Source organism: Schistocerca serialis, chromosome 8 (genome assembly GCF_023864345.2).
Source record: "Schistocerca serialis cubense isolate TAMUIC-IGC-003099 chromosome 8, iqSchSeri2.2, whole genome shotgun sequence".
NCBI lineage: Eukaryota > Metazoa > Arthropoda > Insecta > Orthoptera > Acrididae > Schistocerca > Schistocerca serialis.
Window position 1 is genome coordinate 564,933,891 of NC_064645.1, and position 9,848 is coordinate 564,943,738.

At 41.9% G+C, this 9,848-nt stretch overlaps 1 pseudogene; it reads right to left on the minus strand.

Annotated features, from left to right (window-relative positions):
- Positions 1-830: 830 nt before the first annotated feature.
- On the minus strand, positions 831-948 carry LOC126417395 (5S ribosomal RNA; annotated as a pseudogene).
- Positions 949-9,848: the final 8,900 nt, after the last annotated feature.

The following is a 9,848-nucleotide window of genomic DNA, read 5'->3' on the forward strand; positions in this document are numbered from 1 at the left end:
TGTATCCAAAATTTATCGTGATATCCAGTTACCATTCACAAACTTCTTACATCAAGTAAAAATGAGAGTCGGATCCCAGCGTGAAGAAGATCGGGAAATATATCAGGGAAATAAAGAAAAATATTATGGATGGGCCAAAACCCCCATAATTCGCTTTCCCTGGTTCAATAACATGTCAGTACACCACAGAGCTATCTCTACAACATCTCGGATGAGAGTCAATCACAGCGGCTTCCCAGCTCTTTTTCACAGCTTAAAACCATGAAATTCAGACACGATAGCAATAATTCAGACTTTGCCGATGTTAATCATTTAATAATCTTTTTCTACGATTCTAGCAACACACGCACAAATATCTCTCAAAATTGTGGAAACTTACGGTATCATTCCATACAGGTATTAGTGGTCTTCTAAGAAATAAGGCAGTTCTTGGATGTTTGGTAAGATTTATTTTAGTTCGCAATTTTAAAATCTGACCACAGACCTACAGAGTATTTACAGCCGCAATTTTTAGTGGTTGATTATGAAATTGTGTGTATCTGAAAGTGTTATGCCTTTATAAACATGTTGGTAAAGATTTTTGTAGAGAAAAAATTAATTGTTAATTCTGACTTTAGAAGCGAGATAGCACTCCGTCTTCAAGCCACAAGTGGCCCATCGGGACCATACGACTGCCGTGTCATCCTCAGCTGAGGATGTGGATAGGAGGGACGTGTGGTCAGCACGCCGCTCTCCCGGTCGTTAATGACGGTTTTCTTTGACCGGAGCCGCTACTATTCGGTCGAGTAGCTCCTCAGTTTGCATCACGAGGCTGAGTGCACCCCGAAAAATAGCAACAGCTCATGGCGGCCCAGATGGCGGCCCATCCAAGTGCCAGCCACACCCGACAGCGCTTAACTTCGGTGATCTGACGGGAACCGGTGTATCCACTGCGGCAAGGCCGTTGCCAGAAGCGACATAGCTTCTCCTATTTTGCTAGTATCGCAGAAATATTGTTCAATCACTTTGAGGTATGACATTCTCTTCTACGTTAAAAACATTTAATTCTTTTGTAATCGTTGACGGCTTTAGTGTTGTTATCCAGAAAACCAAATCAAAAAAGAAAAATCTTCGCGTGGAAACATGATGCTAATTAATCAATATCCAAACTCGCGTTCATTATTTTGTAAAGCAACTGTATCTACGAGAGACCTACGACTCAAACCTGTTTAAATCACGTTGCTTCCGGAAAGGCCGGCATAAAATATTTGCAGGATGATCGACGACATCGACCGTCTCTTCTGGAGCTGCATTCTACACTACGGTGACGTAGGTGGGTGTGGCCGATCCTTCTTGTCACCCACAGAAATGTCCGTGCGGACATCTAAGTTATTAGCTGTCTTACACATCACACACTATACGCAATAGAGCTCACATTCTTGATGTGTAGTTTCTATCCCATAAGTACTCTATTACCCCTTACAAGAGTAGCTTCAGAAAAAAAATGTTCAAATGTGTGTGAAATCTTATGGTGAAAGGGTACAGTACCGCTCAACATTGAAAATAGGTACAACATACTTCATTATTCTTGTCAGAACAACACATTTTTTGTAAAAATAACTCAATTTCAATTAATACAGCGAAGCCGGATACCAGTGTGGGAAAGAATAACAATTTATTTATGTAATTGATCACATGTGCACTCCCACAAAATAAATCCCTACATCCAGTTTGGTGAGCTCTGTGAAATGAATGAATGTATGGTCGTCTGCTAACTGCAGATAGTGAATGTGAATATATGATCATCTTTGAGACGATCCTTTGGCCACCTTTGGTGGAACCAAAGAGATGAAACTTACCGGAGCTTTGAGCGCCTGAAATGTGGCTGACCAATACGGTAGCATGGTCTTCCCCCACCTCGACAGAGGTGCGAGATGACCTGAAGAACGGCCATGTTTCAGCACTCTGCCACTGGATCTTGTGTTGGTAAGACCTGTCTTAGGCGTGCTCCGTAAAGACAAAAGAGTGGAGACATGGTATGCATGTGAAATACTTAAGAGTAGTTTAGAATAATAATTTCTCTATTTCAAGAAGTTTTGTGGGGAGAATTAAATGTCAGGCAGGTAATATTAAGGGGACCGTAGTAATCTTCGGAAATGACCAACGGTCACAATGAAACCACGTGTAGCAATAAGTTGAAATACTTCCGAGTGCTTAAGTTAAGCTGAAAAAATAGCGTGTGTACTATAAATTGGAAATATTTAAGAAATGGCGTGTGCAGGACTTGAAATTAGAAACGAGTACTTCCACGTGGTGAGTACTGTGTGAGTCTCAATCTGTGTATGAGACAAAGGATAAAGAGAAGTACTCGTCCATGGTATCAGTTGAGGACTCGCGTGTGTGATGAATATGTTCTTAATATTACTTTGCGTGCTATGCTTCCGTGTGACGCTTGATTCAAACTATAATACTCTAAGAGAGAAGCAAGGTGAGTCAGCCGTCTATCCAGCAATGCCACTTGGCTTGCATTGCACAGGAAGACGTGCATATATCGTCCAGAGTTCGTAGTAGGAAAGAAAAGTTACGAAGTGGGGCAGTGTCATATGGAACGGTGATGAATACTAATTGAAGTGGGAAAGCTGGAAGTGATGGGATTATAATGTTGCGACTATTCCTATGTTGTATTCCATGTTGCAGTGTGGTGTATGTCATGTAATTTAAGTATGTGTGGTTTGCATGGGAGAGTAGCAAGGTAGTTTCAGAGGTAGTGGGTTATGCATGTTCCTTTTGTACCGCTCGGTCTGGAGGAAAGTTTCGTGATGATGGTTGTGAGAGTCGAAGTGTGAGATATAGCAAAAGATCCACCATCCTATCCAGAAAGTGCACTGTAGCATTAAATAATTACGAGACCATAAGATAGAGAATCACCACTTTAAAGCCATGCCCTCTGGGCGGAATCTCTCATGTGTTATTGTTGTAGGTTATAGAATTTGTGTGTTTAGGTTATAGAATTTATCGGAATAAATAAGACAGTGAAAAGAAAAAGATTGGTGGCCTTTTCCTTCGAATTGTATGTTGTCATGATATCCAGAATTTATAATGTATGCGCCATTCATATTCAGTGCGATGGCCATGTGTTGATAAAAGCCGTTAAATAAAAAAAAGGGGAGAAATTGTGGTATTGCCAGTGCGTAGTGAACAGTCAGAGTAGTGTAAATTACTAATAGTCAGATGTGCGTTTCCGTTGCGTAATATTCATACAGGAGAATAATTTGTAACTTAATTGTGAGTACTAGAGTTCATGTTACTCGAAAAATAAGAATGAATCCACTCGCTTGGCAGACCACTCATCTTGCAGGCCTGACTGCTTGATGTCATAGTATGAGCAAGGCATGTGGGTGCCTCTCAATGGAACTTAACGGCTTAGCTCATCAGTCCCTAAGCGTACACACTACTGAACCTAAATTATCCTAAGGAGAAACACACACACCCACGCCCGAGGGAGGACTCGAACCTCCGCCGGGACCAGCCGCACGCAGCTTCAGAGAAAACTATTAATTATTTAAACCAGGGCATCAAAAGATATTTTACAAGACAGAAATATCTCCACAAATCGACCTGTTTCCAGCAGTAACTGGACCGCATCGGCCTAAGGGGCAATGAACGTACAGACTAGCTTGCCACAACGTGCAATTAACGCCAGTTACAACATTCCTTGAGCACTGTGTGTTTCATAATACGGCTTGCAGTTAAAGAATGACGATTGTTACGTAATGATGGGAATGGGCTGTTCAAAAGCAAGTACCCCATACTTTCTTGGTTCTGGTCTTAAACGGGGAGATTGTCACTATTAATAGAGTAAGAGCGGGTCACGTGGCTATTATATTAATTTTAACATATATTAATTTTCAAATGGTTCAAATGGCTCTAAGCACTATGGGACTTAACATCTCTCATCAGTTCCCTAGACTTAGAACTACTTAAACCTAACTAACCTAAGGATAGCCGGCCGGGATGGCCGAGCGGTTCTAGGCGCTACAGCCTGGAACCGCGCGACCGCTACGGTCGCAGGTTCGAATCCTGCCTCTGGCATGGATGTGTGTGATGTCCTTAGGTTAGTTAGGTTTAAGTAGTTCTAAGTTCTAGGGGACTGATGACCTCAGAAGTTAAGTCCCATAGTGCTCAGAGCCATTTGAACCATTTTTAACCTAAGGACATCACACACATCCATGCCCGAGGCAGGATACGAACCTGCGACTGTAGCAGCCACGTGGTTCCGGGTTGAAGCGCATAGAAACGCTCGGCCACAATGGCCGGCTTATATTAATTTTAAAAATATCGGTACATACATCTTGTCTGTATAAAGTAGCAACAGAAATGTACAGTTGCTGAGTTTAATAATATCAGTATGCACACGTCGTGTATATAAATTAGCTGCAATATGTCTCATGTGCCTGAATTTTGTATTTGTCTCTGTGGGACCTTTGCCTGAAGCCATTGTGAATAAAATAGATAAAAGAAAATACTTTACTCCTTCAAGTACTGGATGTATGAAGCTTGCAGCAGTTAGGCCTAATTAGAGATGACGATATCTCTGTATGATAAATTATAACAGAGAGCTCCATGAACCAGTCTTTAGACTGAAGATGACAGCAACAACAACAACCATTGCTATATAACTTGGTGTTTTACTTGGAAAAAATTCTCAGTATACGTACGTAGTGAATTTGCCATTCCTTCACTGCCTTAGGATAAAACATGGTACCGCAACTGAATGAACTGCAAAAATGCCGAGCGGTGTGAAGATAAACCTCTGAAGGAAACCTGAGTACGATGCAGGAACTTAACAATGTCCAATCGTATTTCGAAATGTAATGGAACTGGATCCTCGATATGGCGAAATGAATCTGAAAATTTCGTTCTGGCAGCTGATAAGACACTGCTAACAATAGAAGTCCTCGCATATCCAAAAGTAACTGCTCACACTCTTGTATTCTGGTGAGCTCTTTTGTAACAAATCAGTGTGTTTCAACATTAGATGTAAGATTGTATCTCCGAGTATGAACTTAATTATCTGTGAAATTTCCGATATTTTTAATATCACATAAGAGAACTGATATTCAGTCTCCCTGCTTCTTCGAACCTCGCTGTTAGAAAATTGTATGATTCTTGTATCATGAATTCTGTTGTGAAATAATAACGTCTTTTACAACTTTGTTCTAATATCTGAGTGCATTAGGCTGACACTTCCGTAAAATGAAAAGTTTTGTTTATTTTTTTTTAGCCTTTCAATTTAGTTAGCAGTTGTCAGTTTGGTGAAGAAACGATTGTCTGCCATAAGCTCAATTTCAGCGTTTGTAAATGGAAACTGAAATCTACGTTTTTTAACGAAGTGCGATTGTCGCTATTATTATCATGCAAACTATTTATGATGTACTTAAGATCCGGATAATCATCTCATACGCTACTACACCCGGCCTTAATGCAACCTGAGAATGATTTGACATGGTTATAGGTGATACCCTTAGCCTTAGGGATGGTATACATTTCATCTTTTTCTTCCTTTCCTTTTTATTCTATCGATTCCACTTGGTATAATTCTGCATAATTGTATAGGACTTATATGTAGGGAGATAGACTTTTGATTTGATCACCGACAACAGAGCCCATAATTGACTCTCCCTGAGTTTCATCTCTGCTGACATGAACCGCTGGCTATGAAGTTTTGGCACAGACAGCGAGCTGTAGATCAGGTTAGAGCATAGGTGGAAAGCACAAGCGGCTGCCTTCTGTGACAAGGGTATTGGAAAGTTGGCACAACGCTACGACAAATGTGTAAATCGGAGCGGTGACTTCGTAGAGAAGTAGCTGAAAGGTGTAGCTAACTGTTGCAAATAAAACATTTTTTATTTTCACGGTGGTTTCCATTTTGCGACCGGTCGGACCTTACTTACGAATAGGCCTAGTAGGTAGTTACCAGACCAAAATTACTGCACCCTCGCCAATAATATCCACGGAAATTGCGTTCATTGGATACCGACAGTTTCATTGTTTTGGTCCTGATGCTCACGTTAATTCTCTGGAATGATTTTGAATTAATATTACCTGAAGGGCAGACTAAAAGGGAGACAGTTTCTTACATAGGAAGTAACTTGGCAGGAGAGGCATTTTGTTGGTCAACAGACATAACGCTGGAATAAGGAACTCTGGCTGAATTTAGGCCGCCTTTATCAAGGAGCACTGGTCCCGAGCAAAGAAACGATGGTTTGAGCTGGTTCTGGGTTTTGGGCGGCGGTAGGGGGTTTGGGGAGGGGGTAGGAAGTTTAATCATGGGCTAGAACTTGCAAAGGGCTTCTCTACAAAATGGAGTGCTAAATTATTCTATTTGTCAAATGAACTGGAGCTTGAGATTAGAGAACAATTTACTGGAATAAGAGACTAACTTCAGCGTTTTGTGATAGTAGTAACAAGTTGATTTACTTGTTGAAGTAGGTAGAAATGCTTGCCAGGGAACAAGAAGGGCAGAACACAGAGTGTGTAAATCAGTATAGAAAAAGTCACCAATGGAACGTAAAAGTGAGGCGGCTGCATGTTCAAGAGGAGACGGAATGAAGTAGCCAAGGCATGGTGGTCACTTCAGAGCGCTGCTGCAATGGAATAGGACAAGGAACTATGAGACCGGAAGAGATCTTGCAGTCAGGCGAAGTGAGGAGAAACTCCACTATTCGTCAACTGCAGGAGTAAGGAATACTCCCGCAGTGCGCAAGTAAAACCATGAACCGTCCAGAAGACAGCTGGCGCGTCTGGGACGACTGCTTTATTGCCGGCAAATGTTATGGGTTTACAAGTAGAACAACTAGAAGAATCTCTGGGATAAGGTAACAACAGAGTGATTAATGTCAATAAAAACTGTAAACCAGCCTTCTTAGATGAGTATGAAGGACACTTTGTGATAAGTGCATCTAACGTGGAGGACATTCACAAAAATGTTGATAGTTTAGATGAGCCGTGGTCGGCTCGCGTAGATGCCGTTTGTTCTTTGGCAGTTTGTCGCAATCGAGTGGCGCCACATTTCTCCCTGAATTACTACCATAACGAGGTGCTGACTTGCCTTCGTCAGTGGCAGCAGCAGCACTTATCGATACTGGTACTGCTGTACCAGCTTTGGTGTGGCCGCTGTATTTCCGTGTGGTGGTGTGTGTGGCAGTCGGTCGGTTGGGACAGAGCAGCGAGGAAGTCTCCGCGGCGTGGGGTCAGGCCGGGACCTCTGCTGGCGTGCCCGTGCAGTCAGATTGTGAGGCGCCAGCTGCGAGAGCTACGAAGTCCGCTGCCCACCGAACCTGGACACTGAGGTTGAGTGTCCTGTTATGAAGCCTCAACTGCTGTGACATCTCTTCATTCATTGTCGGCTGTTGCTTTCTGAGCCATTCCGGCTAGCAGCAACATATGGTGTATTGGAGTTGGCGAAATTTTGCAGTCCTCTTCCATGTGGTCTTTAACTATTAAACGGTTGTTACTTATCAGTGAAGTGCACCAGCGGTATTTTCTGCCTTGTGGCCGCTAACGGCTCAGTTACCTGTCCTGGTCGTTAGCTTAGTTTTCCAGCAGTGTGTTTTTCCTCGCCGTGTTGATGTTGCCGGCGTGCAGTTCGACAGCCTTTTAGTTCTTTGTACATATTTTTTTCTTAAGAGTGGTTATTGTGCCTTGGCTGTTTTTAGACGCCAATTTTGAAGACGTAGTACGGCTGGTATCTTCGTCCTCAGCTGATATTTTCCGATGTCGTACCGTTGGTCGGTCGGAAGGGAATTGATTAGGTTGTTGGTCAGTCCTTCAGCCGTCCCTGGGCCGGGTTTCCATTCGATTATTTAATCTTACTCTCGGCTGCTTGTCTCACCTCACCTTACGTTAGAGCTACCTCCTCAGGTCGACCCTTGGAACACTTCTGAGTGCCCCTGTTCTGTTGGTTTTAGATTGAGATTTTCATTTTAGTCCGATGTACTGTGCGAGGCCTTCAGCAATCGATTAATTTAGTTTGTTTTAATTTTAAGATAAGGCCTTCAGCTGACTTAAAGTTTGAAGTTTGACTCATTTAATAACTAAAATTTTGAAAGTTTGTTCTATCTGAAATTCTTGTTATCCAGACACTAAGTCCTGAGTTGTTCAATGTCTAGCATGTGGCCTCCTGCCGAGCTCTTATGTGAAATATTTTTAAAATAAGGCCTCCAGCCGTCTTCATTAAAAATTTTGAAAATTGATTTGCTAAAACTATTTTTTTTTTAAATTTTCTCTATCTCAAATTCTTGTTATCCAGGCCCTAAGCCCTGAGTTGTTCAATGTCTTGTGTGTGGCCTTCAGCCAAGTGTTTACGTGACTTTTTTTTAAGTAAGGCCTTCAGCCAGGTGTATTCTTTAAAGCAATTTTTTATAACCTGTGTTCAGGCCTTCAGTCGTTCTTGTTTTCGGCGTGGTTTTGGGCCTTCAGCCCAGGAGGTATCACAAGTTTTCTTAACAAGGCCTTCAGCCGTATTGTTTTAATTTGATCCTTTTAAGGCAATGTGTAATTAAGTGGTTCTTAGGAATATAAAAGTTTGTGTGTTTTGTGCAACTAACAGTAACTGATTACGGCCCCCTTCACAACCAAAACCTGATCTTCTCTGTCCTGTGAAACCAGATTATTGGAGGAGAAAGTTAAGTGCAAATCAACGTTGAAACCCGTTAATGTGAATGTTATGACGACAGATTCAGACAGTTGGGCGTGTGATAGAAGCTGAATTGTACAAAGTCTGTTAGACGAAGTAGACCAATCAGCTAGGGATATAATTTGTGCTGCAACTAAGAAATTCGTACAACTGTATTACTACCCGTTTAGAACAATAGCGAAAACGAATGAAATCACCTACCGGCCGGCCTCGGTGGCCGAGCGGTTCTAGGCGCTACAGTCTGGAACTGCGCGACTGCTACTGTCGCAGGTTCGAATCCTGCCGCGGCGATGGATGTGTGTGATGTCCTTAGGTTAGTTAAGTTTACGTTCTAGGGGACTGATGACCTCAGATGTTAAGTTCTATAGTGCTCAGAGCCAATCGCCTACCGCTTAGCATACACAATATACAATAAGCCCTATGGTCGATGTAATGTGGCTGACTCAAAGAAGTATAACTGTGATTGAAGAGCGTCGCCAGCTTGCGGTTCTTTCGCTAGTATGTGCGGTCTCAACTGGTGGAACTTTCTTTTCAATATTCTTATTTCTTAATCTATCTTGTTATGTAATATATATACTTGGAGTGTGTGAAAGCGTATTCTTTTACTATCCAAACCACAACGATTTTTAACATACCGGATTTGGAGTACAGTGCGAAGTGCGTAACTGCACTTTCAAGGTGCAATGTATGTTAGCTACTAGACGATGCACACTTACAGCATGAGGCAGGAGGTTTATTTTCCCCAGGATATTGCTACCTTATTTATTTTTGCTTGAAGTTTTGCTGTATATTTTGCATAAGTTGTTTGTTGTGTTCCTGACCACACAAGTGTTCAAGTGTATTTGAAATGATTTGATGATTTTTTACTGGCTTTGTTAGATATTGGTTGATTATATGCACAGGCCATGCTTTGGTTGTTGGTATCATTTTTCGGATTATTTATTTTGTTTGCTTTTCGTGATGTTGGAGTTGTGAAAAAGAACAGTTACCTTGTGTTGTAATACGCGAGGAGCGATCACATTATCTTGTTGTAGAGGCAGTGTTATCATCAGGTGATTGATGGTATGTGCAGTCATGACAATAGGAAGTTAGCGTGTTTACTTTGGCCCGGTACCTGACGTCGATGTTACGTAAAGCAATATGATGATTATTTTGTGGGACGTGTAGAAGC